The sequence below is a fragment of the Triticum dicoccoides genome, chromosome 2B (genome assembly GCF_002162155.2).
Source record: "Triticum dicoccoides isolate Atlit2015 ecotype Zavitan chromosome 2B, WEW_v2.0, whole genome shotgun sequence".
NCBI lineage: Eukaryota > Viridiplantae > Streptophyta > Magnoliopsida > Poales > Poaceae > Triticum > Triticum dicoccoides.
In genome coordinates this window covers 90521105-90534158 of record NC_041383.1, presented here as the reverse complement: position 1 = coordinate 90534158, position 13054 = coordinate 90521105, and positions in this window count along the sequence as shown.

Below are 13054 nucleotides of genomic sequence, written 5' to 3'. Positions count from 1 at the left end.
ACATATATACAGTGTATCGCTTGCATACATGCATGTAGCAACTAGCCACTAAATAAGGCCAAATTACACTTGTTTGAAATTGCAACTTTGATCATGAAAACTCAAGCACCAGCAGCATTACAAGTTCAGATCATCTACGAGCAATCGATCAATGATCTCTCCGAGACCCAAACATGCCATCCAGTTTTGGAGCTCAAGTCACGGGAGGGTGCACCAGCCTGGCCACCAGCAGATTCTTCATCTTGGCGTCGAACCCCACCATTGACAACCCGGTGCTCATGATGCAATGCAGCCTGCCAGATACATAGATGGAACATGTCACAAGAATGTATGTAAATATTGATTCAAAATGCAAAACATGTTGTACAGTTTTAAACCAGGCATTAGAGGTGGGGGCATGCAGGTAGAAAATAGATAGATATTTGACCATATATAAGGTTCCTCCTGCTGGTTATACAATTTGACACTCACTAGTTTTGCAGTATCCACATCCACCAAATATTGCTTGTTTATACGTCATAACAGGACGGACCTATTGAGACATCATCCTCTTCCGTCATACAAAACCCCACTCACACTAGTAAATCACTAGAATGTCGAAACAATCACCTATACATCAGAAAAGGTATGTTCTACTTTGTGTTGGGACTTGTCCAGGGTTCAAGAACACAACACAATGCCTTCCAGTTAGAAATTAAAGGCTCTCAACCAACTGCAACAAAAAAAGACCTCACACAGACATCTAAGATGAACAAAAGCATGGACAAAGGTGCCTAGATAGCATAACTATCATACACCATGATCCAGGTGAATTAAAGAGAGCATTGTCGTGGTGTAGCCTCTCCTCAGTTCAGTTATAAACAAATGATGCATGTACAAACTCAGCACAGAAAAACGTCAAGTACCTTGGGTGCATTGCGTGTCTCCTTGCTTTTTTGCTGCAGACTCTTCTCCGACGGCCCAAGATGAGTCCTGCGTGGGTCCTGAACTTGCTTTCTATCTACAGATTCTTCTTCGACGACCACCGTGTGTCCTAGGCCTGTCAAAGCCACCCATGACGGGTCAGATGGTTCCTTGTTGTGTCGTTTGCTTGGCGTATTCCTTCCCATTGAAATCCTTGAATCCTGGCGACAAATGAGATAGTGAGCCGCAAGTAGGCCTTATACTGAGAAAATAAAGCATGAATTCCAGTAGTGAACTACTAGTAAACAGTACAGATCTGGCAAACATCAGGGAAGTTTATCTCTGCTGTGCTCCTATGGCACATATGGGCTCAATTTCTCATGTATCCAACTTGCTGCTTTGGATTGCGATTCAATGTACTACTGTCAGGTTTGAAATAATGATGCTATTGATATGTTCTGGACAAGAGAATGTCCCTCATCATTCAAGGATGAAACATAAGTTGCACATCACCTACACTACACATGCCTTGGCAAAAGGGCTCTAAATCAAATATCATCTAGTCTAGTACACAATGGCAACTAGAAACTAGCATTTAAGTTCAAGTACCACAGTTATATTCATCAAACTCTAGAAACTAGCCAGGAGATAGAACCAAGTGTAGTAACTGAGTCATAACTAAATCGAAGAGCAACTGTCCATCTAAGAGCACCAAATATATGTGCAAATGCCAACAGAAGCTAAGGCAGTGTTCGGAATCGCTCCGCCCCTCAACTCAGCTCCCGGAGGGGGCGGAGCTGTAGTTGGAAATCAGGGAGGCACTTTCATCACTCCCGACATTCCTAGAGTGGGTGGGTTTCCGAACAAGGAGTGGGTGGGTTTCCTAAAAGGTACCATATGCTATTGGTCAAAATTATGCACATCATTTATGTGAAGCGTCATATTCTCTCAATCAACATATCTCATTTGCCAATCCGTGATTTTGTGTCTCTCCATCTGCATCTATATCGACCACCACCAAGTAATCATAAACCAAAGCATGGATTTTACAGGAAAACTGAAAAAGGGGACAGGAGGAGTTGGTATACCGGATGGGTTGGAGACTCAGTTGTGCGCCCGTCGTAGTTCTCTAGATTATTTGCATTAATTAATCCGTGGAACATACAAAAAGGAAGAATATGTTGAGGTACCATGTGGATAAGTAGGTCATGGATGATGGTGCCGGTGATCTTGCAGAACTGATGCAACGAGATGGAGTTTGAATCCCCCCCTGGTGACTCCGCAGGCGACGCGGTGCCTGCCCCGCGGCGCCTGCGGGCGGCCTCCGCCTCCTCGCACAAGGTCTTCGCCGGTGCTCCCGTGCCGCTGCAGCCTCCCCTGTTTTGGCCCCCGACCCGTCGATGCCCCCCTCGTGGGCAGACCTCACTGAAGACAACGACAGGGAGGCCGGTCGGACAGTGGCACGGCGTTCCTCGGTGAGTGGGTCCCCTCGGGTCTCTCGGGCTGCCTCCGCCGCTGCGGGCTCCTGCTATGCTCCCAGGGGTGGGAGCACTGCCTGGCCGACGCGGGCGGCGCCCCGTACCTGGATGCCGAGCTCGCCGATCATGGACTGCAGAAAAGCCGCGATCTTTGCCGTGCGGCTACCGTCGTTGCCAGCTCCAGGGCGGGGTGTCCTGGGGAGGGCTGACCCGGCAGAGCTTGGCGCTCCTCCGTCGACAAGCCCGTCGTCGCGGCTCCCTGCTCCCCGCCCGCCTTGGTCTATCGCCCACCGTCGTCCCTCCCAACTCCGATGACCAGACGTGGCCCGTTCCGCCACTTCATCACCGCCCCGGCCAGTGCCACCCCCGTGGCGGACTGCCCTCCCTTGGCCGCTCCATCCAACCCGCGCCAGCCTGCCGGCCGGCGCCGCCATGACACCCATCACCTTGATACATCTTCATCATATCTATTTTTCCAAACACTTTTGCCCTTGTTTTGGACTCTAACTTGTATGATTTGAATGAAACTAACCCGGACTGGCGCTGTTTTCAGCAGAATTGCCATGATGTTGTTTTATGTGCAGAAAATAAAAGTTCTCGGAATGACCTGAAACTCCACGGAACACCTTAAAAAAACAATAAAAAATCTTCCCCAAAGATGAACACCAGAGGGCCCACACCCTATCCACGAGGGTGGGGGCGCGCCCCCTGGGCGCGACCCCTACCTTGTGGGCCCCCTGGTGGCCCTCCGACGCCAACTCCAACTCCATATAGGGGAGAAAAAATTCAGAGAGAAGAAATCATCGCGTTTTACGATACGGAGCCGTCACCAAGCCCTAATCTGTTTCGGGAGGGTTGATCTGGAGTCCGTTCGGGGCTCCGAAGAGGGGGATTCGTCGCCGTCGTCATCATCAATCATCCTCCATCACCAATTTCATGATGCTCACCGCCGAGCGTGAGTAATTCCATCGTAAGCTTGCTGGACGGTGATGAGTTGGATGAGATTTATCATGTAATCGAGTTAGTTTTGTCAGGGTTTGATCCCTAGTATCCATTATGTTCTGAGATTGATGTTGCTATGACTTTGCTATGCTTAATGCTTGTCACTAGGGACCGAGTGTCATGATTTCAGATCTGAACCTATTATGTTTTCATGAATATATGTGAGTTCTTGATCCTATCTTGCAAGTCTATAGTCACCTACTATGTGTTATGATCCGGCAACCCCGAAGTGACAATAATCAGGACCACTCCCGGTGATGACCTTAGTTTGAGGAGTTCATGTATTCACTATATGCTAATGCTTTGTTCCGGTTCTTTATTAAAAGGAGGCCTTAATATCCCTTAGTTTCCAATAGGACCCTGCTGCCACGGGAGGGTAGGACAAAAGATGTCATGCAAGTTCTTTTCCATAAGCACGTATGACTATATTCGGAATACATTCCTACATTACATTGATGAACTGGAGCTAGTTCTGTGTCACCCTATGTTATGACTGTTACATGATGAACCACATCCGGCATAATTATCCATCACTGATCCGGTGCCTACGAGTTTACCATATACTGGTTCTCGCTTATTTACTTTTCCGTTGTTACTGTTACAATCACTACAAAATACCAAAAACATTACTTTTGATGTCTTTACTTTTGTTACCGTTACCACAACTATCATATTACTTTACTACTAAACACTTTGCTACAGATACTAAATTTCCAGGTGTGGTTGAATTGACAACTCAACTGCTAATACTTGAGAATATTCTTTGGCTCCCCTTGTGTTGAATCAATAAATTTGGGTTGAATACTCTACCCTCGAAAACTGTTGCGATCCCCTATACTTGTGGGTTATCAAGACCTTTTTCTGGCGCCATTGCCGGGAAGCATAGCTCTATTCTTTGAGTCACTTGGGATTTATATATGCTGGACACTATGAAGAACTTGAAAGATGATCGAACTACTATTTTGCCCTCAACTACGAGGGGAGGTAAGGAACTGCCATCTAGCCTTGCACTAGATTCTCCTTCTGTTATAAGTAAGCTTGCGACACCTAAACCTGCTACTGCTATGAATTCTGATATGTCGCATGTTATTGATAATGCCACTTCTACTATGCATGATACTTACGATGAAACCACTTCTATGCTTAATACTACTGTGCCCCTTGGTGAATTTCTTGATGAGCAAATTGTTAGGTCTAGAGAAAGAGAAATTATTGTACCTGAATACGATGATGAGAGCGATGATGAAAATATGCCTGCTATTCCTGAGGGTTATCTTTTTGATGCAGAATCTTCTGCAGCTATTTTTGCTTGCCAGGATAGATATGAACTTAAGAGGTTGCTAGTTAAATGGAGTAAAGAATCTTTTAGAGATAGAATGAGACCTGACTCTGCTTTTGCTACTTCACCTATTTGTGTTCCCGATAAGGATTATTATGATTTTTCTGTTGATCCGAATATAATCACTTTGGTTGAACCTGATCCTTTCTATGGCTATGAATCTGAAACTTTTGTGGCACATCTTACTAAGTTAAATGATATAGCCGCCCGGTTTACTAATAATGAGAGATCGCGCTACCTTTGTTTACTCAAAATATTTCCGTTCTCATTAAAGGGTGATGCTAAGATATGGTTTAATTCTCTTGATCCTGGTTGTGTGCAAAGTCCCCAGGATATGATCTATTACTTCTCTGCTAAATATTTCCCTGTTCATAAGAAACAAGCTGCCTTGAGGGAAATATATAACTTTGTACAAATTGAAGAAGAGAGTCTCCCACAAGCTTGGGGGAGGCTTCTCAAGTTACTTAATGCTTTGCCTGATCATCCTCTTAAGAAACCTGAGATACTTGATATCTTTTATAATGGACTAACCGATGCTTCCAGAGATTACCTGGATAGTTGTGCTGGTTTTCTTTTCAGGGAAAGAACACCGGATGAAGCTGAAATTCTATTGAATAATATGTTGACAAATGAAAATAATTGGGCACCTCCCGAGCCAGCTCCCGAGCCAGCTCCTGAGCCAATTATTGAGCCTATTCCTAAACCAACTCCGAAGAAGAGAGGTGTTCTATTTCTCAGTCCCGAAGATATGCAAGAGGCAAAGAAATCTATGAAAGAAAAAGGTATTAAAGCTGAAGATGTTAAGAATTTACCTCCTATTTAAGAAATACACGGTCTTAATTTACCGCCTGTTGAAGAAGTATATGATCTCAATTACTTATTTACTGAAGAACCTCCCGATATCCCGACACAGGTAGTAAAGGTAAATTCTCTCTATAGATATGATAAAGCTGAAGTCCCTCCTACTAAAATTGCTAGTCAATGCTTGGATGAGTTTGATAACTTTATGTTTAAGCAAGATGACTTTAATGCCTATTTTGGTAGACAATTAAAACAAGATGCTTATATGATTAAACGCTTGGGTGATTATATGGCTGATATTAGAGGTGAACTTCAGCTTGTTAGCAAACATGCTTCTATGGTTACCACTCAAGTAGAACAAGTACTTAAAGCTCAACTATTAGAGTGGCTACTAGAACTGATAGAATGACTCATGAACCTTTGTATCCTGAAGGCCACCCTAAGAGAATCGAGCAAGATTCTCAGAGAAATTATATTGATGTACCTAGTTCTTCAAGAAAGAAGAAAAAGAAGAATGATAGGACTTTGCAAACTTCTAGTGAACCCATTGCTGAGTCACCTGAGAATCCAAATGATATCTCTATGTCTGATGCTGAAACACAATCTGGTGATGAACATGAACCTAGCAAAAATGTTAATGATGATGTTCATGATAATGCTCAACCTAGTAATGATAATGATGTAGAAGCTAAACCTGCTGTTGATCTTGATAACCCACAATCAAGGAATCAACGTTATGATAAAAGAGACTTTGTTGCTAGGAAACATGGTAAAGAAAGGGAACCATGGGTTCAGAAACCCATGCCTTTTCCTCCAAAACCATCCAAGAAAAAGGATGATGAGGATTTTGAGCGCTTTGCTAAAATGATTAGACCTATCTTTTTGCGTATGCGATTAACTGATGTGCTCAAAACAAATCCTTATGTGAAGTATATGAAGGATATTATTACTAATAAAAGAAAGATACCCGAAGCTGAAATTTCCATCATGCTTGCTAATTATACTTTTAAGGGTGGAATACCAAAGAAACTTGGAGACCCCAGAGTACCTACTATACCATGCTCCATTAAGAGAAATTATGTTAAAACTGCTTTATGTGATCTTGGAGCCGGTGTTAGTGTTATGCCTCTCTCTTTATATCGTAGACTTGACTTGAATAAGTTGACATCTACTGAAATATCTTTGCAAATGGCTGATAAATCAACTACTATACTTGTCGGTATTTGTGAAGATGTGCCTGTTGTGGTTGCAAACGTTACTATTCTAACAGACTTTGTTATTCTTGATATCCCCGAGGATGATAGTATGTCTATTATTCTTGAAAGACCTTTTCTTAATACTGCAGGGGCTGTTATTGATTGCAACAAAGGCAATGTCACTTTTCATGTTAATGGCAATGAGCACACGATACACTTTCCGAGGAAACAACCTCAGGTTTATAGTATCAATTCTATTCGAAAAATTCCATCGATTATATTGGGAGGTTTTGAATTTCCTCTCCCTACTGTCAAGAAAAAGTATGATATTCTTATTATTGGGGATGTCCATATCCCCGTTGAGGTAACATAGTGCTATTCGAAATTTCTCCGATTCCATGTTAATCGGAATGAGTTTGTTAACAAGACTTGATCAACCTTGTTAGTGGATTCTTTTTGATGAGCATGAGATGGATGAAACTAGAAGCACAACCTTCTGTACCACTTTTTATATTTTCTTTTATTTAGTAGAAATAAAGTAAAATAGTATTTTTCTTCTATTTGTTTCCTGACTTATCCATGCAATATAAAAATATCCCGAAAATAAAAGTCCTCAGAATGCCATGCCGATTTAATATGATTTTTTCGGGAATATTTAAGAATTTACTGTGCAAAAATCACCGCGGGGGGAGCTGCCACCTGGCCACGAGGGTGGAGGGTGCGCCCTACCCCCTGGGGCGCGCCCCCCTACCTCGTGGGCCCACGGTGGCCCTCCTCCACTTATCCCTGCACCCATCTTCTTTCTCTGCCTCACACAAACACGAAAAACCGACTCAAGCACGAGTTCCAGCCCCCGTTGTTGTGATTTTCGATCTCCTTGCTCAAAGCACCTCTCGCAAAACTGCTTGGGGGAGATTGTTTCTTGGTATGTGACTCCTCCATTGGTCCAATTAGTTCTTGTTCTAGTGCTTTATTCATTGCAAATTTGTGCTACATAGGTGACCATGTTCTTGATCTTGCATGTCAAATTTATATGGTCCCAAGTAGTTCTAATGCTTGATTTAAGCTCTAGGCACTCGTGGGAGTAGTTGCTATCAATTTTATTGAAGTTGGTTCACTTTTATTTGAAGTTACTAAAAATTTCAGAAATTTTTCAGAGGATACATTATGATTAGGAGGATGTTCCAAGGTGTCTCTTCAAGGAAACAGGGTCCCAGGCTTGCAATACGTGATGCTGACGAGGAACCACCAAGAGACGCTCCTGTTAGGCCCTATGAATGGCCATCGGAAAATTTTATGGATCAAGCGGGAATTAAAGAGGAATTCAACGTATATATACGCAATGCCGGTCTTGAGGACTTTGAAGATGATAAATGCCCCCAATACAATGATCTCACAAGTTCATTTGTGAGGAGGTTTGAGTTTTCATCTTCGCGTAATTCTCCTTCAGTCATGTTTGACCTTTACAACAAATCTTATACCATGGACTTAGAGGACTTCACTTTTGCTTGCAAACTTCCATCTTGGGGTAGTGTCAGGGATCCCCCTAAATCTGAATATAGAGACTTTCTTGCTAAAATAACTGTGGGGGAATCTAGAGATATAACACAAGCCACTTTAGGGAGCATTCATTTCCCTGCTATACACTATTTTGCTCTCTTTATAGGTAGATGCATTAATGCTAAGGATGAAGCATGTCACTTGTGTGCCCCTGATCTCAGCATTCTCAGAAGTGTTGTGTTAGGAGACCAATCTTATCATATGGGAGCCATCGTAGCTCGTAGGTTGCATCATAATAGATATAACGGAGATTTCTTTGGAGGAATTTATGCAACCCGCTTAGCTAATTTTCTTGAGATAGACATTCGAGAGGGTGATATGGAGTTACCCTCTACTTATTTGGATTTTGATTCTATGGTTTCCCACCAGTTTGTTGAGAGGACTGAACCACCTCTCCAGTATCGACTAATCTTTAACAAATGGCATGTAGTCAATATTACTCTTCTTGCTCCTGCCTTCTTTGATTCTCAGACAAAAGGAAGATATATTATTACCAGAGAGGAGGCAGATGAGTACGAGGGAAGAGCGGAGGCAGCTAGACACTACGCTGCAGCTCAGGAGGCGATAGCCGCTGCATCACAGTACGACCCCAGCTTCACCTACGGGTATCCGCTAGGCCATCCCTGGCAATAGTCCAACTTAGGCCAAAAGCCTAATCTTGGGGGAGTACGTATTTCCCACCGACATTACATTCATGTTCACACACACTCATTGCTAGATATCGGTGCTCATACTCTTTCACTGTAATATCCTGTCACGCCCAATATGCGACCCTATCCAAAAGGAACTCGAAGGTCCCACCAAGGATAGACCCGCATATTGAAATGCTTTTGCAAGGTGGATATCATTACATCAACATTACATAATAGATGGGGATACATACATAAGGCATACAATGACACACGAATACAACATCACAATACATAAGAGCATCATCCGACTACAGACGAAACACAAACAGAAACTCAAACGACATCCACCCTGCTAGCCCAGGCTGCCGACCTGGAACCTATCCCCTGATCGAAGAAGCAGAAGAAGAACTCAACGCAAGCAAGCATCGCTCTCGCGTCATGATCATCGCATAACCTGTACCTGCAACTATTGTTGTAGTAATCTGTGAGCCACGAGGACTCAACAATCCCATTACCATGGGTATCAAGACTAGCAAAGCTTAAAGGGAAAGGAAGGGGTAAAGTGGTGAGGCTGCAGCAGCGACTAAGCATATATGGTGGCTAACATACGCAAATAAAAGCGAGAAGAGAGCAAAAGGAACGGTCGTGAAGTTAGCAATGATCAAGAAGTGATCCTGAACTCCTACTTACGTCAAACATAACCCAGAAACCGTGTTCACTTCCCGGACTCCACCGAGAAGAGACCATCACGGCTACACACGCGGTTGATGCGTTTTAATTCGGATCTGGTGTCAAGTTATCTACAACCAGACATTAACAAATTCCCATCTGCCTATAACCCCAGGCACGGCTTTCGAAAGATTATACCCTGCAGGGGTGTCCCAACTTAGCCCATGACAAGCTCTCGCGATCAACGAAGGAATAGACCTTCTCCCAGGAAGACCCGATCAGACTCGGAATCCCGGTTTACAAGACATTTTGACAATGGTAAAACAAGACCAGCAAAGCCGCCCGATGCACCGACAAATCACGATAGGAGCTGCACATATCTCGTGCTCAGGGCAACACCGGATGAGACTAGCTACGAGTAAAACCAACCCTCAAGTTGCCCCGAGGTGGCCCCGCAGGCAGCTCAGTTCGGACCAACACTTAGACAAGCACTGGCCCAGGGGGGCTAAAATAAAGATGACCCTCGGGTTGGCCGACCCAAGGGAAATGATAGATGGTGGTGAGGCAAATGGTAAAACCAAGGTTGGGCCTTGCTGGAGGAGTTTTATTCAAAGCAAACTGTCAAGGGGGTCCCATAAATCACCCGACCGCGTAAGGAACGCAAAATCCGGGAACATAACACCGGTATGACGGAAACTAGGGCGGCAAGAGTGGAACAAAGCACCAGGCAAAAGGCCGAGTCTTCCATCCTTTACCAAGTATATAGATGCATTAATAATATAAGAGATATTGTGATATCCCAACCAAAATCCTGTCCACCATGGAGAAATCTTCAACTTCACCTGCAACTAGCAACACTATAAGAGGGGCTGAGCAAAAGCGGTAACATAGCCAAACAACAGTTTGCATAGGAAAGGTGTCAAAGGTTAGAGGTTCATGGCAATTTGGGATGGCTTGATAAACAGGTGATAGGTAGCGCAGCATAGCGATAGAACGAAACAACTAGCATAGCAATGGTAGTAGTGAGATTCAGGGTAGCGGTCATCTTGCCTGAAATCCCGCTAGGAAGAAGAACGAGTCCATGAATAAGATGAACGGATGAAGCCGAACCAAGCATAGACGAACGAATCCTCACGATCGCAACGAAACAGGAACTATCGAAAAGAAGCACACAACAAGGTAAACACACCACACATGACCAAGGCATGATGCACAACAAGCATGATGCATGACAAGGCTACATGAAGCTACTCATGGCAAGGGACGATGCAAACAAGAGCAACACATCAAGGCAAGTTTAAATGAGGCCGGGAACAACATATAACAATTTCGGTAAGTCCTCATATGCAAATTTCAAAATTGGCCCAGATCTGAATAAACCTTATGTTCAAGTTGTTAAACAGCAACTTAAGATGCACCAAGATGATCTACACGAGATTCTAGTCAAGTTACATATAAAGTTCATTTAGTTCGGAGCTACGGCCTAGAAGATATGAGCAAAACAAGTTAAACATGGCATTGATGCAAAATGCATACAAACATCAAGCAAACACCTCAAAACAGGGATTCAACATGATAATATGAAACTACATGAAATTCTAAGCAAGTTTCATATATAGCACACTCAAAACGGAGCAACGGTTCAACACGCACACATGAAACAAGTTTAAAGGACAAGCTGTCCAAAACAGCAACTAGGCATATTGCAAGCACCAAAACAACATGCTACAGGACCTCAACATGAAAACAAAAGGCATGGGCATGATGTACAGGTAAAGCATAACAAAACATGAACACTGAGCTATCTCCAGAAATCACTAGAACATGCTCAAACACACATGGTAAGATTGCAAGTAATAACAATTCCAGACTTTGCAGAAAATAACATCACGATGCAATGTTTAGAGCTATCAAACAATATGTTACAGGAACTTATCATGGCAAACAAAGGCATGGAATGAACCTACTAAATGCATAGATCAAAAGTCCCTTACTGACCATAAGCCAAAAAGGATCATAAAATATGATGGCACCCACGTAAACATAGCAAGTTCTAATACAGATTCAAACATGGCAGGAACATAATTATGAAGGCATGTTGATGAGCTTGTGCAACTCACTACAGAGCAATACATGGCATGGCAAGGCAACCAACAATAAGAAGACATATTTGTGAAGCTAAGCATGGTAATAGAAAGTTCATAGGGTGCATGGAACACTAGCAAAACACATGGGAACAAGTGAACTTAATGTTAACAGGCTGACAGCAACATTATGAAGCAACTTTGAAGCAAGATAAGAACAAGCTACAGTAACCTATAAATGCAACCAGGGGCATGGATGGATAGAGGATGATATTTAGTTCAAAACATGTTTAGAGCACATCTTCAGATTATGCATAGAATGATTAGTAGCAACATGTTTAAATGGCATCACGAAATAACAGATTCAGCCTAGCAAAATAGCAACATCATGTACCCTACTTAACAAGCTTGAATCACTCACCACAAGTCATTGCATGACAAGATAAGCATAGCATCATCAAGAAGGCATATTTCTGTAACAATCCAAGGAAAGAACAAGTCTATACCATGCAAGGATCAACTATAGCAACCTCGGCTAAATTGAATAACATGTAAACAATCTGCCAGGAAACATTTTGTAGCAAAAGTAGAGCACGAAAATGACATGCTAGACTACTCCATAATTTCAACAAATGGCATGAATGGATAGACAATAACCATATCTTCAAAACATCCTAACTGAAGTATCTCAAAATATGCATGGATCTCTCTGTAGCATCAAGTTTACATGGCATCAAAATAACAGCAGAACAGGAACTAAAATCAGCAACATCACGATGCCTAGTTTGCAAGCTTGTGCTAGTCACCACATTGATCACAAAAATACATGGTAAGCACCTCTATAAATAAGACATGGCATAGATCAAAACACATGTAGACATCAACCTCATAGGATGCACACATCAATCATGGCAAAAATGACAAATGAGCTCGTTCTGTTAACAGATAGCAGAAAACATCATGAAGCACTTTTACAACGATGATTCAGGCATCAAGATGACCTCAAATGAATATGATGGAATGGAATGAAATGATGTACTCGTTGAGACGAACAATTTGACATATTACATGCACGAAACGGAGCTACGGATGCAGAGATACGGCATGTCAAACAGGGCATAAAAAATACTATATCTGGGGACTTAGGCATATTTCACCTCGCAGATCCAGATCGGGCACGGTCCTCGAGGTTCGCCGGAGACGAAGAAGGAGGCCGGAGAGGCACCGGAGGGGTCGGAGACGAGGTGGACCGGCCGGATCCGGCCGGATCCGGCACGGGCGCGGCGGAGGGCGGCGCGGGCCCCGCGGCGGCGGGCTGGGCGGAGCCGGCCGAGAGGAGGCGACGGCTGGCGGCGCGGGGGCGCGAGAGCGGCCGGGACGAGGCGGGCCG